At 40.0% G+C, this 25,858-nt stretch overlaps 1 protein-coding gene across 1 annotated transcript in view; it reads right to left on the bottom strand.

Annotated features, from left to right (window-relative positions):
• The window catches only part of NDST2 (N-deacetylase and N-sulfotransferase 2), a 137,751-nt gene that overhangs the window by 59,013 nt on the left and 52,880 nt on the right, over window positions 1-25,858 (bottom strand). The window contains exon 2 of the mRNA XM_082054707.1: window positions 22,821-22,894. The gene's annotated coding sequence lies outside the window, so the exon portion shown is untranslated. The remainder of the gene's footprint in view (window positions 1-22,820; window positions 22,895-25,858) is intronic.

Below are 25,858 nucleotides of genomic sequence, written 5' to 3'. Positions count from 1 at the left end.
CCTGCAGATTCTCTACGACACTGGGTTACACTCAGGGGGAAGTGTCAGTACTTATAGACTGACTCATGGAAGCACGACTAAAGCAGCTCTGTGTGGCATTGTTTGAGAGTCACTGACCCGGAAAGGCACTAAAGCAAAGCTGTATGTAAAGCTCCCAATGCAGGCACTCAGCTCCCTGTGCCGCTGCTGGAAGGAAAACTGCACAGAGCTCCACAATTTCATAGTTCACATAAACAGCTTAGGGAGCTCCTGTGCTTGCAATGAAACGAAAATTTTGACTTCCCTTCTTCATTTCCTTCCATACCTCAAGTTAAATGCTCTCTGCTACCTTCCCTCTTTCTCCTCCCCTGTCTTATTCTACCCTTTCAAAGTGATTCTGAGTCAATCAGTGATTAAATTCCCTGTGTCTTCATGCAAACATCTGACTTCTCTGGCTTCACTGGAACATCAGCGAAGGTCTCCCTTCCCACTCCTCCTCATCCCAAGAGATGGAAGCATACACAACTTCGCCTGAGCATCATTTTGGAATAAGGCCACACTGGTGTTTTTAAGAGAGCATCCAGCCAGCTGGAGGTTTCTTTATGGCTTATATCAGGAACTGCAAAGCCTTTTAGACTCGTAGACTGAGCCAAAACCCTGATCCTACCATGCCCTTCTGGGACCAACAATATTCTTCCACTGCTTGAAAGAGAAATACATGAGCTGTCAGTTTAAAAAGCAGGCAACACAGCAATTGAATATTATCACTGTAGGATACTACCAAACAGTGTTTCAGTAGATGAAACACAGCAGGGTTCGGTGTGCAGGACAATTTTTTTCAAGACTTTCAATCAACTCTGTTCCATTTTAAGGCAGGTAGAAAAAATTTATGCAAAAGCAGAAACTTCAGTTTGAGTTTCAGACCACACTGATATGTCAGCCTGAGAATCTGATCTAATCCTTGTCACAATTATCAGAAGCATTTCCACTGAATTCAACAAGCACAAGGTCAGGATTTAAATTTATGTTTTGCCAGTATTTGTACATACATTTATATATATAAACACCATGCCATACAGTATTATAATTATTTTTCTGACATGGAATGGTCTAAGCATTACACATGGATCACAGCAAAGGGTTGGGGTTTTTTAATAACATTAAAAAACTTCTTTCTCCTTTGGGACCCAACCATAAAGCATTCTTATCTCTGTAATAACATAGATTTTCATCTCACTAATCTTCTCTCCTCCTCAATACAAAAAGAGAATTTGCAAAGTGGATGACTAAACAAACCCCTTTCAGTTAAGGCTCACACTGCTTAGGTGTTTTGACTCTCCTAAGCTATATTTTTCTACTCATTTTTTGAAAACGTACGTTCCTTTTGTTTCAACAGATTTACAATAGACAAGTCAGAGACAATACTCTGAATTACCTCATAAATCAGCAAAAACATCAGGGGAAAGTGCCTTTTCTTTCCCAGCAGTGCAAACAGAAATTGCCCTTGTCCAGGCTTATTTACCAGACCATTTTGCTGGTGAACTATACAACCCTCACATCATGTCTTGAACATATCCACGCTCCCATGGCCCTTGGTAGTTGCAGGAGGGTTTTTTCATGGAAAACACTTTTTTCTTATTCCTTCCCTTCAGTTTAACTACCAGTCCAACCTAAACAGTATAGAACCAGACAAAAGGGAAATAATTTCCAAATACCAACACTCAAATCACTTGGTGTTTCTAACCACCGTTTTCTCCAGGCAAAGGCCCTGCCATCTCACCCTCACCCAGACTTAAGTCTGACTCAAACATCAAAAGAAAAAACAGAGCTGCTTAAATAAAATAGCATTTACGTCTTGTGTCAACAAAATAATAGCAAAGCTCTCCTCAAATAGCCTAAGTATAATTTTTCTGATTTACAGGACAGCAAAACTCAGGAAGAGAGCACAAGCTCAGACACTCACCGTGACAGCAGCAGAATCAGGAATGTGAGGTCACAGGAACACAGTCTGCAGGCTCCTAACCACTGCCTTTTTGTCTTTTTTGCCTCCGGAGCACTATTTTCTGTCCACCCAGAGCATTCCCCCTGACTTTTTGCCTCACATGGAGCACAGGTCAGACTGTGTGCTCTCTGAGGCTGCTGGCATAGCCAAGGCTGGGACTGTGATGCTCTCCAAGTTGTGTCTTCCAGGTGTCATCTTTCATGACCACAAATGTTAAATATCCAAGATTCAATACAGGGCACTCTCAGGTGTTTACCAAAGGAAAAAGTCAGTCATTTGATGCAAAAAAAATTTCCCACTAAAAAGAAAAATCACTATTCTTCCTCTTTTCCTAGCACCTTCTTGTCAATTACAGGGTACTCTCAGTTGTATATTTTCCCCACCACAGGGCCACCCACACTGCATCACAAAATTAAGGAAAACATTTTTTCAGGAAAAAGACAACTGATACCTTTATCAATCAGAACAAGAATAGTTCTTTAAACAAAACCAGATTTTACAGGTTATCAGGGCCATCTCTTCCCCATTTCAATGATGGCTGGGTGACATTTTTCTGTCCCTGTTGCTGTCTTTCTTGTCTATCTCAGCTGGACTCAAGCTAATAAGCTTCTCATTAATGAAATGACTATGCCAAGGTACTGGCAGATGGTCCTATGTTCCAAGCACATCTTCCCATTCCCTCCCTCCCAGAAGTCCTAATCTATACACAGTGTAATCGTCACAAAAACATATGCTCCCTGACGGAAAGCTTCCTTTCTATTATCTCTGTGCTCTAGGGGATTGCCCCCGAAACCTCAGCGACACAAAGCAACTCCATTCCTACTCAGGTCTCAATTTCCTATGTGCTTGAAAACACTCACCAGGTTCCTGGTGAAAGTGTCTGTAAAAATCTTAAAATCCATGCTAACCTCTCCACAGTACTGTCCATATTCTAGTCCATTACTAAGCAAAAAAAAAATATATATATATATGTGTGTATATATATACACGTATATATGCAGATTTAAAAAACTATACAGTTACACATACCTCATATTTCTTACAAGTAATACTTTGTCACTGTTTTATTTACAGGTCCCTGTAAGAGAACACGGGCCTTTCTCTTAGGTGAAAAACCATACAGTATAACTTATTACATTGGTTACTAGTAAATCTCTTGTGCAACACTTCCATTTAGATGCTGAGTCGGTCAGTCACTAATTGGGTATCTCGTATATCTTAAAATAATCTGTTTGTTTCATCTTCTGGCTACCTCTCCCCCACCAATTTAATCAGATTATTGTGACTGAGGAATTCATTAATTCATTAATTCAGTCCTCATATCCTGAGAGCACAGCAACTTTTAGAGAGAAAGTTTTAGGAAGGACGAGCAAGTATCTCCCTTTTGCACACACAGATAGCGATGAGCAGAGGAATACGTGAACACTATCAGTGTTCCCAGCTCTGGGAAGGGCTGCGCAAAGGTGATTTCTAGACACTTAGGATAACTCTGGTTGGCTTTGCTGGAGCTTCTCAGAGAAGGTTAGCAGTATGACAGGCACAGACAGGCCAACATGATGTGAAGGGTTGTTTTAGCTATCCAAACTGACTCTGAAGATTCTGAAAAAACATTTTTTTTTCCAGAGGAAGAGAAGATTGTATTGTCAGTTCTCCTCTGCATTTAATCCCAGCAGTACTAAACAGCTTTTCCCACTGCAGATAGGGAAAAACACCAACAGAAAGTAGAAAAGCTTCCCCTAAATCTTTGCCACCTCATTTTCAACTTCAAGTTGAAAATCTTCAAAGTAAGACCTTTTCTCATACTGCATAACACCTTAAATCACTCCAGGTTGTCATAGGGAATAACTTAAGCTTAGTAACTCCAAAACTATCTACCCTACAAAAGGTGAAAGAGTTTAAAAGCACATTCATTTCTAGACTGAAACAAAAAATAATAGGTCAAATACAGGCAACAGTGAACAAGAAAAGCGAGAGATATTTAGTCAGCAGTAAAAATAACTTAATTATGCTTCTGTAGCTTTTGTCATTGAAAAATATAGAAGCCAAAGCACCTTGATAGCACACCTTCCCAATCCTCCCAAACAGTAAAGGAAAGGAAAACAGAAGGAACTTGGCACTTACCAGGAAAAACAGTAACTACAGACAAGTATGCAACAGCACTGCTTGAGTACCCCGGAACTGTGATGGCCTGAGGAAGATAATACAAATGACCTCCCCGCCTGTGCTTACTAGTTGGATGAAACTGTATTCACAAGTGAGATAACTCTGCCCTGAGCTACAAATTTATATCTTTCTAAAGACATCAAAAAACAGAAAAACACATCACTTTAAAATATGGTATGACATCAAGTTCCTCATGAGAAAACCTAGTCTCTACCTTTTGCTGCCTGCCAGAGCAACACCCGAGATGACAACTGAGCATTTGAGGATCAAAAAGGCTCTTGGTGAGCGTCTGTCAAGCAGAGAATTTGGATGAGGATTACTTTGGGAGGATGGCCAGCCTCATAAAGAGAAGCAAGCAAACAGGAAAGGCTACTTGTTGGAGACAGAAAGGCATAATAGGCTTCCAGAAACTAAACACACCATATGTAATTAAAGCAATTTATTACAGTTATGTGGCTTCGCACATTTGCAAATGCATTTCCCCTTTTTAGTTTTGGAGTGATATGCTTATTCACACAAACTGAAAGGAAACATATAAACAGTTTTGAAAATACGAGAAGGGAGTGTGAGAATGGAACATTTGATATGGCATTATCTTGCAAATGACTCCAGATTCCTCTCTGGTCACTGTGTGGGCAGTGCATTCCCAGGACAGAGAGCGGGGCTGGTGGGAGAAAGGGGACTGTAAAGCTATTCATGAACTGCATTTTGTCTTTTTCCGCTGTGGTTCGTTAGTGCCGCCCGGGAGGAGAGAGGGCTCGCTCCTGCAGTAATTGACACCCGCAGCTCTGCTCTCTCGCCGCCTCCCTGCTCACACGGGGCCTGGTAACTGCTCTGCTCGGGCTGCCGGGCCACTTTGCAATCCCTCATTTGGATGTGCCATACATGCTCATTCAAAAGCAAAGTTAATCCACCACAATGAAGTTCTTATATACCAGGCAGCCATTTTCCCAGCCCCTGCATAAATAAAAATACAAGTTACATCATCCTGATTGCCTAGACTTGCCCTGGCTCCACCGAAGGTCAGAGATGTAGGCAGCAGCTCCCAAGACAGAGGAACTGAGGAGGGCAGTGGAGAACCCGTGGTCACAGCTATGCTGAGAAACAAGGCCTGGGGCACCCAGTGCTGGCAAAATAAAGTCTCCACACATCGCACCACACCCCTAGCTGCTGTAAACACAGGAACTCATCCTACCTCTCCTTGCTGCAGAAATTCTCCATCACACAGCACATTATTTTTGACGACTGAAGACATGGTAGAAATAGAAATGCAGACCTGTGGCTCACAAGGAAAGGACTCTGCCCAGGACCTTTCTCTCAACCATCCTCTGGCAGCAGATCCTCCTTCTCCCAGTCACTGTCTGTAGCACAGGGCAGCTCTACAACCAAGGCAATGCAAGAAAGCAAGGCCTGACTGGAGCTCTGAAGTGAGGGATAGATTTAGAAGCTGTCACATGAAGTAACGTGCAATTGCTGACAAGTGGATGATAAGCCACAAGTACTTAACAGATAGCTCCTGGTGTGGGCTGGCTGTGACAGAGCAGCACAGAATAAGTACCCACAAGGCAGGGGGTAAAGGAAAAAGGTGGGGCAAACACAGCTGGAGAATCTGGATAACTGGTTTATCTGTGCAGCCCATGGTTACTCCAGGTACCCCTCACGGCAGAGAGATGTAGAAAGGACAACATAAAGAGCTGGACCCTTTCAAAATGTTCTCCCTGTGAGAGGCATTGAGATGCATTCACACACAGCAGCCTCTAAAAGTGGTAAAAGAGTGTGTTTGGGGTCTTCTGAGTTCAGGGTTAATTTCTGTCCCATTTTTAGACTAGTAACATCTGGGGCTCAATAGGCTGATGTAGGATGAAGAATGGTATAAAAGAGAGAGAAAATTACTCTGCCTTCTAAGAAGAGAACTACATAACAAGCAAAACAAATGTAGTAGAATGACAGAAGTCACTATGCTGTGATCACAGTGAGCTATAAACCAGAGTACATCACATTAATGAGGTAGGAAAAGATTTGCCATATGCAGAGGATTACATAGAGTCTAATAAAAACATTCTCTATTAAGAGAAAAACAATCCAATTCATATGGAAACAACTTTCATATTATACAAACCACAGTATAAAATGCAGACCACGAATTCAGGAAAAATAGCATGTAACACTAACGTAAATCAAGCTGTCAAAATCTGATAAAATCATAACACTGGCAAACAGCAGAAATATCTACTTGAACTAATCAAATTTAACAGTAGGAAAAAAATTTAAAGATATGAAGTAGCAAATGTTGTACTCTAAAGAAGCAGAAATGGTGGCGCAGTGCATTTTTGATTAATAAACCTGATTTCTGTAGCTTGCAAGTGAGTTAAAATGAAGGATTTTTTTTGTGCTGCATCCTCAAAGCATCCAAAACAGCTGACATCTGACCTATGATGAGGACTCTATGCACTTTGGCAATATAAACAAAGAGTATCCAAAAAATCATTTCATATATATATACACACACACATATATATATATATATATATACACCCCTTAGGAGAATTGAATTAAGAAGATGAAACATCAGGATACGTTATATTTAAGGTTAATAAAAGCAAACTACCAAACGGTGAAAATCATAATCGCTCTTACTTTTTTTTGAAACAGCATAATAAAAAATTGCTAACTCAAAAAAGGGAAAAACTAGACATCTTCATGAAGGCACACTGTGTGCTCAGTAAGTAATGACAGTAAAAAAAATGCAGTAAAAATGCAAATCAGGTTATATTAAGCTGTACAAGGAATTTAGAGGCGAGTAGTACAAGAACTAACATGTGCTTTTCACTGTGAAACATTTCAGTTCTCACCACTTAATCCTAAAAGAACAGAAAAACATTGAAATAATGGATTGAAATTGCTAATTGAAAATATAACATAAAGAAAAACATTTAAAGTCTGTTGGTGTGTGGGTTTTGTTTGTTTGTTTTTTAAATCCCACAGGAGGTTTAGGAGTCACATGAAAAAAATCCAAAACAGTCAAGAAGAGACTGCACAGACTAAGAATTGTTAATTTGGTTTCCTAATAAGAGAACAAGTAAATACTCAAAGGCAAAATTTGGGTAATTTGAGATTATATAGTTTCACATTATACACAGTTATCCAGTAGTGCTTACTATGGCATTAACGCTGATGTTAAGAAAATTATGAAACATTAATATTTATAATAAGCATATTTGAATTAATAACAACAAACAATAATCACAAAGCACAGAAAGACTCCTGTTTCAAGGCACAACGTAATAAACATCTAGGAAAAGTGTAATATAATAGTCTTCTACAGATTTTTTTCTTAAACAATGAGAGCTACTGTTGATGAAGGAAGGACTTTGAATCTTGGTGGGCAGATGCTCTGATCCACTATGGGCAATGGTGAAGACATATCAGTAGCAGTTTCTTCTGCAGGGAAAACACGCTGTAAATTATATTACTGTAGCTACAGTGATAAAAAGCCTTAAGAAGTGTGCTACACAAAGGCAGAACAAAGAAGAACTTATAGTTTAAGAAAAGAGACAACAGAAAGATGTATGGGCAAAGCTGCAACAGAAGGTAAGACAACAGGTAATCGACAATACTGGTCTAACCTTTTAAAAGTCAAGGGGTTTTGTAGTTTTTTTGAACATTTCTAGAGACCTTCCTAAATACGAGGGGGCGAATAGGAGAATGATACTTTGACAATTTATGAAGCGCAGGATGGAAGTTGTGAACACTGAGCTGACATCAGAGCAGCTATACACTTCCACAAAAATGAAGACTTATTTTTATGACAAGACCCTGTACTTGCTGCTATATGAGAAGATCCCTTCACTTTAGAATCCCTTTCATTCCAAGAACCCATATCAGTGACAGAGACAGTGACCACCACCAATGGCACAACTGCTGCCTCCCATTGTTGGTCCTGTGGCAAGTATGGGAAGACAGAAAAGAGAATTTTTGCTACCTGTCATGTGTTGTTTACCAGTACTGTGGGTGGCTGGTGCCAGGCAGGAACAGCTTTAAAAACAGAACAAACATAAAATACCACCAGCAAGAAAAGAAACACTTTAACCCCCTGCCTCTCATGTTTTCACCTTTACAACTGTTTCAGCTTCAAAATGAGACAGTGATCTTGCAGGTACCTTGTTCCACCTCTTCTGGCTACTTTCTCACACCAGAAATTACTCAGTTGTTACAATCTCTTCTGGTCTCACTGTGTATCAAGGGCTGGCTGCTCCTCTGAGTGCAAAGAAGGTCTGAGCGCATCCGAAGGAAAAGACAGATGATGTGTCAAATATATGGTATCAAGGGTGGTTTACATTCACACATTCTACCATCCCCATGGGAATATACACTAAATTACAGATCTCTGAAAGCGTTTTTCCCCATGGGAATATACACAAAATTACAGATATTTGAGAGCAGCTTTCCTATTAATTATGTAAACATATTCTTGCCAAATAGTGGAGGAACAAAAAAATACTTTTTTCCTACTTCAGCTGCACTGGAGTGCTCTCCTGTAATTGCTCTTTAAACCCATACCGGCCTCTTTATACCAGTGAGATCTCCACTCAACTGTATCTTCAAAGGTCTCAAACAGCATAGTGCCCCCAGCAATCACCATCCCGAGTGTTCTAAAACACTCTTGACAACATAGGCAATACAACTGCATGGCCTTCTTACACACTGTGCTATTGTCTCTCATACCTTCTTCAAACAGACATCAGGAAGGGGGAACCTCACCTCCAAGAGAAGGTGGTCCTGGAAGTTTGAAGGAAGAATAGTGAGGAGATGTGATGTGAGCAAGGAGCAGCAAACCTAAACAGAAGATAAAATCTTCTGGACCTATTCCTTCGACATAAGCAGCACTGGGCTTGTCTACACCGATACTCTTCTTTAAAATTTGCTGTTTCGCTGCTGCCAGTGCCCGCAGGGGTTGCACTGTGAAGTGCTGCTCTGTACCAGTTTCCCAGGCACAGCCATTACCCCTGTATGTCGACTGGAATGAAAGATACTTAATTCTCCCTTGCCTGGGACCTCCTTGCTTTGAAACACTTGACAAGTATGGTTCAAAATTTAAAACCATCAATACATACTTCTCTGCATGCTGGAGGAAGAATCTGGACCCAAGATTTTCATTTCACTTGTGTAATTAGGCCATGAAGTATCACGGATGCAGAAAAATAACAGCCTTTTGTGATTTCTGGTGGTTTGCCACATAGAACTGCCATAATTATTACATTTTTTATTAAAAATCATTCTCTGAAATTTTCTTCTTTTTTTTTTCTTGGTCAAATAGCTTAACAATGGAAAAGTACACAAAGTTGTTATCAATGTTCAGACAACAGTTACAACATGCTGACCTCTACCTTAACTCAACATGGCTTTAACTTCAAAGCCTGCTTAAAATTATTTAAATACCAACATTATTAAGCATAGCAGGCATGCTGGATACTCCAATGGAGTCAGTGTGCTTTATGTGAAACCCAGTCTCTGCACTTCCTCCCCCTTATTTCCCAGGCTCAGCTTACCTGGCCTCCAGAGCAGGACTTTCCTGTTCACGCTTCTTCTGACAGAGAGGAGTGGTGTTTCCATGCTCTCCATCCTTGGAACACGGCTTTTTATTTCCCAGTCTCTTCCCCTTTTTACTAACTGCAATGGAGGCCAAGCACATAGCTGCTTTGTTTCAAGTCATGGGTTTGCACCTTACCCAGGGGTCTGCAGGCACCTTCGTGATGGCTGATGGGGGGAACAGAAGGCTGGACTGAAGCCCAAGCGTGGCTCTCCTGCTGCAACCCAGAGGTGAACAGAGAACCCCGCGGCCACTGACCCAGCTGGGGAGGGTTGGGCAGGCTCACGCCTGACTGCACCTGCTTGTGCCATTTTACAGGCTGTAGCACTACAGAGCTTTCTTTAAATAAGCAGCATACAAGGAATACAAAAGTATTACCTACAGGACAAAACGGTACAAGAATTTTTAAAATGGTTGACAAAATTAAAGAAGAACAGAGCTACTGAAAAAGGCTCTGTCTTATAACACTACAGGCAAGTGGTAGGAAAGCCTAGACTGCTAACGTCCTTCAACAGGGGCTTTCTGCAACTTCTGGTGTCTTTTTTATTGCATTTGTTACTGATTGTAGACTGAAGCAAAAACACCACATCAAGAAAATTATCTGCTAGCAGTAGTGGTTACAGGGAAATGCCAGAATTGAACCAATGTCAAAAAGAGTTTAACTGCTTAACTATTGAATACTCAGCATACTTTAAGGCAAAACTTTCAACACAGTTTCTCAATCATCAAAGGCTCCCATTAGTAACATTGCAATCTCAAGGGCATTCAGTAGTAAGTATTGCTGATATCTGCCAGCAAAAGAAATGTTTAGTAGCCTGAAGAATGTCCAAGGGGTAAAATTGCAACAGCTCAGTTAAGATGCAGCTATGAGGCTGCACAATCAAGAGTGTGATCCCAGTGGAACAATCGTCACAAGTCTTCACAGGAATGTTTTTTTTTTTTCTTAATTCTTCTCCTTTCTGTCTCTTAAAGGTCCTGGGCACAGTAATGATACCCAGACTAGTACTAATCACTGTGTTTTATGTATAATTTTCCTCCTGGTCCTTATTGTGCTGGCCTAAATGCTTTTAGTCTCTCCTGAAAACCAGAACATAGAGAGATACGCTGTTCACTGGGACCCTTTATTCCAGACTGCTGGACTCCAAGGCACAGTCTTTTAATTAAGTTATTCTTAAGGCTTATGTCAAGTGGCAGATACATCCAATTTGTGGCTCCAACAAAACCAAAACAACTCCCTCCAACCTAGAAGACATATACTTTTGAGGGTAAAATTTTCAGAATTGTCTTTCTCCTAAAAGCCATAGACCTTGTGCTTTTAAGTAAAAATTGGCTTTTAAAAAATCAGCCTCAAACATGATTTTCTGTTAAGTGGGAAAGAAAAAGGAGGAATCTGGATATAAAGAGTCTGTGAGCACACATGGAAATTTGTGTTCTGCGCTTCATAAGTTAACCAGTATTTGGCACAGGTATTGGTATTTTTCCACCACAAGTTATCTTCCCTGCCTCCAAAGTAATATATTTTAGTCCTAGCTACAAAAGGTACATACAGTAAATCGAAGTTTAGACATCTTAAAGCTTATACACCAGCAAAGAACTTCTACTTACAGACATTTTCTCCACTCCCTCCCCATAGCAACTCTTAGCCTCTGAGTGAGGTCATTCTCCATTAGTTTGCAATGACTTGTTTTACATTCTGGATACTAGCTGTGAAACCTCAGAGGAGCTGGGGGATATACAGGGAGTAAAAGCTGGATATAAGAGACCACTCCAGCACAAATATCCCAGATCAATTACCAATACAGATCCACTGCATTAAAAACCTTCTATTTTGAACCTTTCTTTAAAAGCCCTCTTGAGCACACAGTCCTACAGTACGTAAATGATGGGATTAATTAAAAATGGTAGGAGGGAGAGGAAGAAAAGAAGAATCCTAAATATAAGGAGTTTACCTGAGGAAAGGTAAACCTGTTAAAAAAACCAATCATGAGCACAGTAATATCTACAGACTCAAGCTGGAATTCAGATAGCTATGTCTGGTACCTGATTTACAAATCACTGAGAAGTCTTGGCCACTAAAGTCAGTCTTAACACACTGAAGCATCCTACAGCAAACTTTCCACAATATCATTGGCAAGATTTGAGTGCTACTTCATCTTGCAGCTGTAAGATTTATCTTCTTTTGAAACTTGGAAGACATGCTTTGATGAGGAAGGACAGGACAGGAAAGGACCCCAGGACTTGCATCTATGTTCAAGTGGTCTTTCATTCTCTTTCCTGTGCACTACTCTTGTGCACTTTCTCAGATCAGTTCAGAGTTGAAACCTGTTTTCCCCTCTCTCAGACATGCTTCTATCCCCTCAACACACTGTCAAGATTATTACTTTGGCAAGGAACTTCCAATATATCACTACAGCGTTAATTTCCCTTTACCTTCTACTATCACACTTGAGTGCAGAGTGCTCAGCCTGGCTAAAAGCTCAAAGGGCATGAATAATGTAAGAGGACTCCACTTCCAGGACCATTAATGCCTTGGAAAGCCTTCACTGGATATCTTACCAGTTCTCACTTGCCGTATGTTTCATTTCCTTTAAGTGTTACAGTACCGGTGCTAAATCAAACTCAAAGCTCTCATGTCTAGCACCTCCCCACCTGAAATGCAGCCAACAGGCTCAGGAGTCAAGGGGGACCCTGGGGGCAGTGGTCCCTGCAGTGCCTGGCTACACCCGCCAGCTCTTCCACCTCCTCCCGCTGTTGTCAAGTGCCCCCCAGCTTCTCTTACTTTTGCCTTCAGCACTGAAATATCACATCGTTGGTTTAAGTAAAATCACTTAAACGGCCTTTGAGTTATATAAAAACCTAACAAATGCAAGGAATAGTTTTCATATTTGGAAAAAAATACTTTTGGCTTTCAATGATGGCTGAAATCCATCTGAACATAGCATGAACATCAGCCTTACTAGAAGACCCATGTCATATTAAGTTTGGGAAAATTTGGCAATGCAATGAGTTGTGGTTACAAGAAAACCCAGCCAGGTGCACGTACAGAGGGAAATGGTGAGTCTGAACATTATCTGATGAGCAACAAACTTGATACATCACACATCTATGAAATTACATATAGTTCTTAATTGAATCATTCCAAATCAAATCAGGAAAACACAACCAGAGTTACAGGAAATACTGGGATCTTGGGCAAATTGCCTTCAGTGTCTGCTCTCAGTTATGCTATAATATCTGTAAAATACAATCAATAAGCATAACCATTAAGTAAATGCAAAACATGATTAGTACAATTCTTGAACAGAAAAAATGAGGCAGGGACTTGTTTAGTGTCATGTGTCAGATATCTGCTTTGCACTACACTGCACCTATAATACAATTTCTAAATGCTGGAGAGGCTGGAAAATGAGAGCTGGAAAAGCTCATTACAGGCAAACAATTTTAACTTAGAAAATCCTTAGATTTGCATATGCACAATTATGATTTGTATCAGCTTTTCCTGGATACATAAACAGAAGCAACAAAATACATAACAAATTGTGAAGATTAAAGGAAGAATGTCACAGCTATGAACCTAACACTGCATACTGAATAAAAACCCATCTTCTCCACTTCAGTTTTCAGTTAGTTTGGCAAAGCCCACGTGACAGCAGTTTTAAGTGATGCTGCAAGGAGGCACCAAAGAATAACTGAAGGGGAAGATGGAAAATCACGAGTATTTTCTGTGGTAAAGAAAATGAAAGAGGAAAGGCTTGAAGAGCACTAAAGATTCTCAGACTGACTGGAAAGGATTACATAAAAATAGTCTGAGGCTGTGGTTTGAAATATTTAATATCTATGGAGGCATCTGTTCCAACCTTTGGAGGGTTAACTCAAATCTTCATCTGCAAGCTATATAAACCAAGTTTTGTGTTAGAAACCACTAGACAACTATTTTATACAAACAATAAAAATTGTAATACAAGACATATGTTGCAGTTATAAAATGTCCCATAGCTCTTTAGACTATATACTTCTGCTTTGGTCATTATATTACCAAATATGTTTTCCCAATATAACGAATGATTGTGAGAAGCACTTTGGCTTGAACGATGCTATGTAAGTGCAAACGTTGCTGCAATACATTCAATTTAATTTGGCCATGCTACAGGATGGCTCCTTTATTGAGACATCTGCTAGGAAACCAATTTGGCCAAATCACAGTGAGTGATAATGAGTGCTGTTTAATCAAGACAGTATTAACATAAATTTTAACTTGTGTCAAGTAGCTTAATGGTAAATTACTGAATGTTCAACATACATGGGATTTTACACTCTGATCTTTCAATGAACAAGTTCTTGAGTAAACTAAGATGTACAGTTTCTTCAACATGCAGTCAAAAAGAGCTAGATACAACCAGAAGGAGTTGAAGTCAAGCAATGCAAGACTTGCAACCACTAACTTAATTTTCAATTTTAAAAAGTTTTAGTACTGGAATGCTATTCATCTTTGAACTAAATACAAGATCTTTAACAAGAAATGTACATTCAGATGTGCTTATAATTAGAAAGTAATAAAAGGTATTTTGATTAATTTCTGGCTTTTGTACATATATTACACTTCTGACTTGGATGCTTAACCCTGAACACCTTTTTATGTTTTATACGGATAAGCATCAGTGAATATTTTGCCTTAGCACAGTAAAGATGGCTATAAACAATGTGCCTTTCCATGATAACCCCAGATTATGTGGTTTCACCCACTTACATTTTGTCAGAGGGAAATATAAAACTTCTGGCATTCTCACTCAAAACTACTAGGAACTAAAACACTGATGGTGAAGAGCTACCACACTCCAACATCAAACAGAAGCCTTTACTGCAAAAGCATAACATAGTGACAGATACTATTTTAGATATTCACACTTAAAGAAAGGGAGATTCCCAAATATAATACTAATAACATTAATTTACTTGTCTGAATTTTAAATTAAATGGAATTTTAAATTATTCCACGACATACTCTCTTAGGACCAGGATACTGGGGAAGGGGTAAAAAAAAACAGTTGAAAAAATAAAGCAATTGTATTAAGGATTGCATTAGGCACTCACGTAAGAAGAGATGTGAGTGAAAAAAGCCAGCCCGAGCAAGATAACAGTATCAACCCCTATGCTTCTGTTTTCTTCCACCTTTAAATGATAACAAGAAGAGACTGATCTATGGAAGTATTGCAAAAACTGGAAGCTTCTTAGTCCTCCAGGCAGCAGATGTTAAGACTGGTATGTGTACTTCAGGTGGAAAGGATGTGTCTTGCTACCTACAGGAGGCACCATGCCCAAGAGGTGGCTTAACATTTAATTCCTATTTCAGTAGATCGAATGAACACAACATTTTCCTTTCCCACATAGCTAGGACAAACACTGTGACAGAAGAATAGGTTTCTTAATGTGAGATGAACACACACAGTCACTATGAGCAGGTGGACAGAAGAAAGTACACCTGGCTTCATACTGTGCAGGAACACATGGGTCTACATGATTACAAGAGCACATGCAAAGGGCTAAAATGACCATTGCCAATGTCCCAGTCCCACGCCTTATATTTGCAGAGCTCAGAAAGAGCTATGACTTTCAACACACTCATTTTATTAACACTAAATCCCACAACTAAGTAAGACTCATTCCTTCCACCACAACTTCATAATCACACAGGCTCTGCTGGGAGTCACACTCTCCCCGTCCGACTCCTTCCACTCTTGACCTATGCAAGCTGAAATCTCAATAGGGGACAAGAATGCCAAACATTTCCACAGGTCTACTTCTCAAAGCAACAGTTACCTTGAGAGGAGAAAGAAAAAAAAAAAAAAAAAAGGAAAGAAAAAAAGAAGAAAACAAAATAAAAGCAAGTGTGCTGTTGCTGTGGTAACAGAGCACAAAAATACTCCTATTAGACCAAGTAGTTCTCTTAGAGGATCACGCACACGGCAGAACAGTTACTTGAACTCCCCTCCGCATGCCGGGAGGGTTAGGACAGGGAACACAGTCCGTCAGTCAGTCCAGATGTCTCTACCATCTCCCAGATTTCAGGGGATCCAGGATAGCTTTTCAAAAGTGAGTCCCTCACTGCACTTGGTGAGGAAAGGTATCTCGATTGTGAAAACAACTACCATCACACAATGGCCTTAAACTGTGAAGAGGATAAATCACACAGCTCACTTAAATTCTTGATAGATGTATTAATACAGAATCCAGGACGTGGTATTTAACAGAGGACTATGGAAATGCTTGGGCCTGCCCCAAAAGTTCACAGGTTGAACTCAAAAGTGACATCGGTGAACAGTAAAGAAAATTAATCTGCATCACAGTAGAGTTCTTCTATTCCTTATTCCCTAAGAAATGAAAAAGAACAAATAGAATGTGGCAATGTAATTATAGACTATATGATAATTAACACATAACAATGTCTGAATTAAGACCATGTAGGCAAACTCAGTATCAGACTACTCTAACTTGTGCCTTGACTCTAAAATATTATTTCTTGTGCATAAATCTATAGTTTTGTTCCTCTCTCCATTACCTTTGAGATCCCTTAATTGTGCAAGCTGTTCATACTCCAAACTATATAAACCGTATGAAACTGCAAGAGTCTAATACAAATCAGATAGACAGAAAACTGTAGTTAAAACCAGTATTAATGAGAACACCACATACACCAAAGCTATCTCCACATTTTCAGAAAGAAAGGAATTGCCAAGCGTCAACATTACAACTCCTCATACTATCAAACATCAGGTGAAACCAGCAACCAGTAGCTACTCGATACCCTAAACAACTGATTTTGCTAGGGCATTTTAAATATCAGACGGAGATGACAGAGGATTCCAACAGGTTAGAAATTTGTCTAGTTTACCAATGCTAGTAGACATTAATACCCCCAGTTCTGAATCTTCTACCCTTCCTTCTCATCCCCACAAAACATCTCATATTAAAAGAAACTAGACATTGGCAAGTTAGAAGAATGATTTGTTTTACAAGGGTGTTGTGAAGCTTAATTCATGTTTGTAAAGCTCTTTGTATTGTGCCTTTCATCTAGTGTGGGAACCTCACAGTATTATCAATAAGGTCTTTTTTACAGTGGGAAGGCTTTGCTAAAATAGCTATACTAGCAAATCTGCCTAGTCAAGATGTGGTTTACACAGGCAAAAAAGTTATTTTACCAGAACAGCTAATACCAGTTCCCTGAAAAAAACAAGTTGTACTGGCAGAAGCACGTTTTTGGTGCTCTCTAACTGAATCCAGCACAGAATATTGCATGTTGACTAAGGGTGATTTCTGCAGGATCTTAACAAAACACAGTTACACTGGTAAAACATTGAAGGTTAGCTCTGACCAACGTATTTTGGAAATTGCAAATGAAGGATGCATATTTACTACTTTCACAATGCCAAGCCTCTGTATTCATTTATTCATGTGAATAAGCTAGAAGCAGGAGAGCCTTCTGTAGAGAGATCCCTTTAGCAGCAAATGCATTTGACTTTACCACTTTATACAAAATAACTGTGGTGGTTTTACTGTTTTGTTTTTGTTTTTCTGAAAGAAGCTAAAGGAATAAATACAATTTGGATAAAGCCTTGGTCAGATATATTCTGCCAAACAGAAAAGAACACAATATTAACAGCGCTAGAATGAACACCTAGAAACTACTGCAAAGAACACAGACCATGGAACAAAAAATTTGTTCATATGACAGTCATTTCTAACTGTGCTATAATAATTATTATTATTTTCTATTCAAGACCCCAGTTTTCTCACTCAACTTTAAAACAACATAAATATCCAATAGCTATTTGTCTGTTAACAAAGGTGGAGAGGCACCATCATGCCAAGTTCCCAAACAAATACTTGCCATTTTTTTCTAGTCACGTTTAACCTTATTCTGAGCTGCTTTGGGCAGTAGCCTGTGGCTACCAGCAGCACTGCATTTACATTTTGCCTTTGGATGTTTCTGTTAGAAGTCTGCAGCAAATCTTATCACCTAAGGGCTTGCTTACACAGGGAAAGGAAACTCATCTGTCTCACATCTCTGGAAGGCTTTTCTCCAACAGATATCTGTATTTATTTTAGAAAGGCGTCTTTCCATATCCATCTGCAGTAGCACACAGTTTTGTAACACTCACAGCACCAAAGCTGCGTACCACAGCATAACACTTCAGCAGAGCATCTTTCAAATCTGTGGTGGGTTATACATTGGCTAAACGGTTTTCCACAAACCGAACCATATCAGACATGCTTGAATCTGGAATAGACCTCAAAATCCAAAGGCAGAAATTGCCACAATTAAGAGAAAGAAGCTACTTAACAATATGAATTTTTTTTTTTTCAATTGAAAGATGGTTTCATTCCAAAAATTTAAGCAGGTGTATTCAGTTGATTCCCACTGAAAAGCTAAATCTACTTTAGAGCAAAATCAAACATAAAACTCAATCTTCTTTGCTATTGAGACAAATTAGAAAAAGACTAGCTGCTGTAAATTAATCAGTAACCTACTATACTGACATAGCACTGTAGAATACACAGCCCACATACCAGAACTACCTGATGTGCTGTTTTGTTACACCTAAGAATTACTTATGCGGCCTCTGAAATGATAAGCATAATAATAAACAATAATTTGTAATTGCTGCATGTTCTCTCAGTCACTGAGGTACCTGTCCATATAGCATGAAGAACAGCATTGACCTAAAAACTAGACTTAAGATGTCTGGACTCGGCTTAAAAGAACAAGGTTGAAATGAGAACCAAAATACATGAAATCTTTTTACAGATTAGCTAAGCTATACACCAAAGCTATAGAACCAAAAGGCTGGGCCTTCTTGCTTCCAGTTAAGAGGCACTTTCCTGCATGAGCTGGATCATGCTTCCTTTTTCCACGAGCATATATTTTGCATTTAAGCAGCTGTTCCTCATCAATGAGAGTTAGATATTAACACTTCATATGACATGAATACTTATGTCACAGCCTTCTTTCAAAAAACAGAAAGACATTCTTCATACTAGCTCTGTGCCATAGGCTGGACAGCACTTAATTTGCTGTACCGACAGCGTAGCAACCACGTACCCGTGCATCATCCATCAGTATCACTGATTTGTATGGAGATCAAGGACAAAGTATGGCCATTAGACAGCAACTACATTTCTAGCTGGAGAATTTCATTCTTGTCTTTGGAATACTCAGCAGGAAAATTTGAGGTTAACCACCTTTAAAGGCAAGGCTATCTTGCCTCTCTGTTTCTTTCCATTCCACTCCTCTGTTTTAGCTCCTTCCCATCCCTTCTTAACTGTCATCTGTCTTTAGCCTCTGATCACATATGACTGATCCCTTGGTTTCTTCCCAGGAAGAGAGCTCACAGGGACTTTATGGGGTTCAGTGCATAATCTTTCTGTATGCCCCAGGTCCTGCCCACCCAAAAATGCTTCCTTGCTGAGCCATGTCCTGACAATGAAGTTTAACTAAAGCATTCGGAGGAAAAACTAGAAACAAATATGTGGAGGCTGAGGCCAAACTTTCCAGTGGAAGGTCACCTACTCTGAACCCCCCCTCCATCACTGACAAAGATACCCCATATTCATCATTCTCAAGTGTTCAAGTACTCTTCAAGGCCAACTTTGTTTCTCTTATGCAAAAATGGGAGAAAAGGCATACACTCAGGCTAAGGCTTTTTACCTCTTACTTTTCTGGAATTTGTAACCATTCCAAAGTTTCTGCAGTGGCAGAAACCAAATTTACAGGGTAGATACAACAGGTACTTGGCATGATCAGCTGTTCTGTTCTATGCTGAAGCACGAAGCCCAAGCACAAAATAAATGTATTAAGTACTGTTTAAAAAGTCAACCATAATGACACTATTTTTTTCACAGTAAACAAGCAAACAGAAAAAGCAGAACTCTGGGAAATCAATCAGCCTGTCTAGGAATCCATTGTGCACACTATTTCTTTGAATGTAAAACACAGGCTTCAAATGCAGCTGCATCTATTACATAATTCGCATCTTCAGGTAACTGTAAAGGCAGCATAACAATCTCTGCTTGCACACAAGGTATCTGTAACAAACCATCAGTCCTACCTGCGGAAAATACAGTATAGACACAATACTTAGAAAATTCATTGCCTTTTGGCCTCCAAGAAACAGCACTCAAATTCCAATTTGTCCTAATTTTAACATATGTCTGTATTTTGGCATAGCAAACATACTCAGGTGCAGTTTTATCACTTCTTTCACAAAAGACAAGAGCAGTCACTTTTCAGCTGAAAATGGATCTGAAAAAATGTTTCCTTAAGACTGAACATGCAAGACAATTGAAATTCAGGTACCTGCTCCACCAAAATGTTAACACTTTTAACACTGGTTTTCCACAAACATTCTATTTATAAACTATTTCTTGAAACAGCTGTAAAACAAACAGTTGAAGACCAAAATTGTGCTATGTGTGTCTCACTTCTCCTCCCTTTCCAGAGCATGTGCCACAGCCAGTGTCTCACATGAAGTACAAAAGAGTACCTCTAAACCAGCAGACAGACGATATGAAAATTTATTAAAGACATCTTATAATAGTTGATTCCAAATTAATTTTAGAGTCCTAAGATTTGAAAAGGTGAAGAAAAAAAAGTCAGTGCTGGATAAATTTCATATAATCATCTGAATGGCTCTATTGTCTCTTTCGTCATGCTGAAGTTTGCTTTGTTGTTGTTTTCATCTTTCCTTTTAAAATAGCCTCCTGCAGCTCCAAGCTAAAGATCTTCCTGGAGCTTCTATGTGACAGCTGCAGTATCTTAGCCATCTGTTTAATTTATATTTGCTAATGCAGCTCCTGCTGTTTTCAACTGACAGCTTTTTTCTCTCTTATTACCCCCACACGGGAAATCAATGCACTTGCCAAAGTTTCTCTATAGTCTCAGATGTCAAATCAAGTCTGGTGACAAAAGGTGATGAATGAGGCTCCTATGCACCTCCCTTTTGTTTTATTAAAATTATGAAAATCTGTATGGGGTGTTTATGTTATTACTTTAAAGAACAAGAACAAACAAAAAGAAAGGAAGGAGTACAGAAACAAAGAGGGAGATAGTAAAGGGAAATCGTAGCCCCTTCTTCTCAACATGGTAATTCTGTGGGAAGGCTGAGGCTGGAGGATCTCCAAAATACTCTCAGAAGCAGAATATCCATTCTATCCATTCACTAAAGCCATAATTCAACCTCTTCAGTCATCTATGCCCACCTACGAAACTTCAGGTTTGGCTGACTACTGACTGTCCCTCACTTGTAACCAATATGCCTCCTAACATTTCCGAAGCACTCTGAATCTCAGGAGTACTCACAAATCAATGGGAAATGATGGAGCCCCAAAGCCCACACGTTGCAGTACCAGTAGTCCAGGGGTGTCAAACTGATTTTCACCGGGGCCACATCAGTCTCACAGCTGCCTTCAAAGGGTCGAACGTAATTTTAGGACTGTACAAATGTAACTACTCCTACATTTCTGTAGTGCTTAAATTATATTCAGCTTTTTGAAGGCAACCGCGAGGCTAATGAAAATGAGTCCCTGGTGAAAATGAGTTTGACATCCCTGCAGTAGTTAGTGCCATCCTGTAAAGCCTCCAGCAGAAAGGTGCAGAGCCTGCCCTCTCTGTGCTATCAAAAGATACTGGGTAAAAGCACAAATCAGCTCCTAAAACAGCAGTCAGCCTTATACAGCAAGCACAGATGTTACCGTCCTTGCAATTCCCCTAAAGCATGATAACAAGAAGATTAAAAATCTATCCCTGCTGAAAAGTGACATCAGGTTTAACATAAAACTTTGAAATTGAACATAGATACCCCCATCCTAGTTAAAGCCGTATCAGCTGGATCACAGTGAGCGCTGCAATACCCATCCCAGGTGATACAACACTCCTATATTAAAAGGACCACGTTTCAGTGACTAGACCCAGACCAGAAAGAGGCAGACATATTAAATGCAATGAGCTGCCCATAAAACAAATCCAGAAGCGTGATCCTTTCTAAATTCCCCCTTTAAAACCAACTTTATTAACTGGACTGGCACACAGAAACACAAAATGGGCACTTCCCAAAGGGCTGGAAGACGCAAGCTTTCTGGTGCCAGAGAGAGCCCAGCACAGCAGCTGATAAGGAGCCATCAGGGATGCATGTTTGAGGGAATACTTGGGAGACAACAAGTCATAATCTCTTATTACCACTGTTCCCAAAAGATGATGATGAGAAATTAAATCTATTGTTCTGACACTATAAAGCTGGCTCCAATTCCTAAACATCAAAGCAACCCCTAGGATGGAACTCGTGACAGCTCCCTATCTTGTGCACAATCAGCCCATCAAGTTCTGGAGGATAAATTCACTTGAAGTAAAATGAACACTTTTGCTTTTGAAAGTATGGCAAACTAGTGTCAAAAATAACTACCACTGCACTCTAGAGAAGGTTACTGCTTCATCTTCATATTCTCACTCCTTCAATAACTGTGGTACAAAAAGCTGATCTTTGAAGAGCATATTGGACGAAACAGAAAAGCTAAAAAGAATAACCCAGAATAACCTTAGGCCTAATATACTAATAGCTACACCACACGAGGCCATTACATCCTGTCCTATTCAGGAGATTTTGTCCAAGAGGCAGATACTGTATCTCTGTATCTCAGTCTTTCGATCTGTAAATATACATAAATGTTGATGTACTTCACTATAGTATCATTATACGGTGTTATACACTAGAATCCAGTACAGATTCTAACACGTTTACAGTGCAGTGTCAATACCAAGAGGGGGAAAGTCACCTCAAGGCATATACAGGCCTGAAAACCAGAGGATTCACAACTCAACTTTACTTGATTACTTGTACTATAAAGCATTTCATAAGTAACACAATCAAGAATAATAATGTAGATATAGATTAATGTCCCAAGTCACCAAAGATTTGTTTCTTAGGACTTTCATCAATACACCAAACCAAAGACCCTCAAAATACGAATTCTTCCCTAGTGTCTCTTCCTACCACGCTACCCAGACCAAAGTTATCCCTTATATCAATTCTTCCTTACCTCAAGAAGTGTATGTGCAGTCTGAGAAAGAGCTGTGTTGTACCAGATGCAGACTGAGTGAAAACACCATGAACCTGGGGAGAGAGAAGAAATTTTGTTTAAATATGTGTACCTGATGGTGTAAGGCAGCAGTATCTTCTGAACTGCAAACATTCTCCAGCCAGGGCGTCTGATTCATTTCAGTACCTGAAGTACTGCAGGTTTCAGCTCAGGAGATTACATTAAAGTAGTGCTGATTTTAGTCATCCCTTCAGCCAGGAATGGGAATAACTGAACTGACTAGAAATTAGCCAAAGATGCAAGTAAAATTAAAAAATGAAAGAAGAACTAACTATAAGTTAGGCATACTGGTCTTGTCTTTTCCAGCCAGATTCTTTTGTTTTCTTCCTCCTTCCTGGGTTAATAAGAATTATCGAGTGTTACTTTCATTAGCTGCTGGTCACAAGCTCCCAAAAGAAGGAGGAGGCTCAGCTACGAGCCATTGCTCAGTCTGTTGGACATTATTGTACCTGTTGAGCAGAAAGGCTAAGCCAAAAACTAGGAAGGCCACAGGATTCCAGCTGAAAGAAGAATACCAGTACAGAGCATGGTGCTCTCCTAGGTGAGCAAAGATGTCCTGCACAACGGCATAACAAATGTTGCAAAATCAGGTGCAGGAAACAAAAACTTCAATGTAAAACGGCAACAGACTTTGCAACTAACAAACTGGGTTAATTTATTCTCTGCAGAGTACACAGCCCAAGGGCAGAGCAACACTTTTCTACTCCTTAGGGGCAAACACAAGTAAATATTACTATTGCTTTCTGTGGGAGGTTACATTATGGTAAGTGGTGTATGTATGCATGCCTCCTTTTGGACATCTTTTCACAACTCGACAACACAATATGTAAGGGCAAAAAAACTAATACTTTCTACCAGAAGAAAATCTGCTGCCTTTTCTTTTTTCTCCCATAAAATACCTCTGCTATGCAACTTCTTAGCGCATGCAAACCACACAGCCCTGCAGGCCTTTCCTGGAACCGGAAAATAAAAAAGCACCTTTGCCATTCATACTGCAGAGATAAAAAAATACTTCAAACTGAGCACGTTTGTTTTAGGAAGAAAGCCATTATTCAAGGGTAGATGGATTTAGCAGCAGAGTCAGGTACAGGATTATCTGTCCTCTCAATCTTTTCCATAAATGTTCTGAACACTGAGTATCCCAGGAGAAAACATCTGAACTAAACGCTTTATTCTTAGCTTGGTCAGACATCACTTGATACAGCCTTCAATCAAGCACTAACAAACTAAGGCAGCTTTCCATTGTCCAGGACAGTGGAGGATGGGATTGGCCAGGTAACGGGAAAACCCCGAGCACACAAACCCTGCTGCACAGAGGCAAAAGCTCAGTGTCTTTGTGCTTTGCAGTGGCCCAGGTCCTGGGAAGAGTCTTAGCAGGGGTACAGAGGCAGCCCCGTAAGAAACCCCCTCTGACAAATGCCTCAAAGCAGAAGAGATCACTGTATATATAATATGGTAGTTTTTCACCAGTTGTCCCTCCTGGAACTGCTGCTCTCATCAGCTCCATTGCTCCAAGTCTTGCATAGGCAGAGCTTTAGCCCAAATCTGCAAGTTGTAGACCCCAGCTGGCTCCTGAATGCTCCCCCAAAGCCAGCTTCTCAGTGTCCCACGTGCTGGGAGCACACAGCAGAGACATCACGAGTGGCTCTGAGCAAAGCTGGCAAAGGTTCAGCAGGAGAATTAGCTCAGGGTCCAAACCATGCAAAAACATACATAATGCTTCCAGGTCTGAGCCTGGGATTTCTGTATGGATAACCTGTTACCTGAATAACACACTCATGGAAACTAAAACATTATCTGTGAAATTTCAATACAAGAAAGGCCAATTTCAGTGCCTACACAGTAATTCAGTGGTAAAAAAAATAACCTATGATGCTTACTTCAGCTATTTGCAACATCCCCCATCCAGTATTTGAAATCTCATCCTCTGAAGTTTTGCCTGTGTGTATTCACTTCCCAGCAACCTCAGGCATTTGCCAAGAGCCACTTCTGCAAAGAATATAAAGATGATACTCTCAAGGAAATCAGACTTGACTCTCTAGGCTGTCCCATATACAAGTAATATACTTAAACATGACTGTCCATATATACATAGCATTTTAAAAGCAAACCATTACAGACTTTAATACTCACCACCCTGAACCTTAACTCTGAGCTCCAACAAACAGGTCACAGCTTCCACAAGAAGTCTAATGCTAGTTTACTTTAAGCACAGAAGACAACAGTTTCAACAAATTCCGAAGAAAAGTTTTACCTTCCAGAAAACCAAGTTCTTTTGTTCATCTGCACCTTAGGTGCTTAGATTTAAAATGAAAAGGCAAGTGCAGCTGCTCACAGCTGATAAGGCCTCATGCTACTGGCATCTATTTATATCTATTAATATGATCCAGAGTAGCAAACCCACATACTATGAACAGCTGGAGCAACTGTTGGATAAAATACCAAAATGGGAAGACGGGACTAGTGAAGAAAAAGCATATTTGGGTGAAGGTAATAGAAGATCCATATTGCCTCTGAGGATCAACTGGCAAAGCAGAGAATCTCAAAAACCATTTCCAGGTTAGTAAACGATGGCAACTCCTGACAGCATCTTGTTCATTCTCATCTGAACAGTGGGGCCAGCTCCTCTGACAAGCCAGCTGATGTCTTGTGACTGAGGTCACTGACACACTGGTTTGTGTACAGGCAGGTTCTGCTGCTCAGCACCGCTCACGAGCGGAGGCATCGCAGGGTGATGTATGGGAGCACCAGGCTGATGTACGGGAGCACGGGTGTGGTGTTTGTGATTAACCCCACACAATGCCTGATTTGTGGGGTTGCCAAGCACAGATGGAAACATAATTTTAAGGTCCCAGGAAATAAGGAAGAGGAAATTGGTCCTATGGGGTTAGGCCCCAGAGAGAGCAAATAGGAGAGCAAATGGAGGAGGACTGAACAGCAGTGTGTTTTCACCTATGGCCGTGCTAGCTTGACTCAGA

This window comes from Streptopelia decaocto (assembly GCF_964273445.1).
Source record: "Streptopelia decaocto genome assembly, chromosome: 5".
Lineage (NCBI taxonomy): Eukaryota > Metazoa > Chordata > Aves > Columbiformes > Columbidae > Streptopelia > Streptopelia decaocto.
This window is presented reverse-complemented; position numbering and strand designations above follow the sequence as displayed.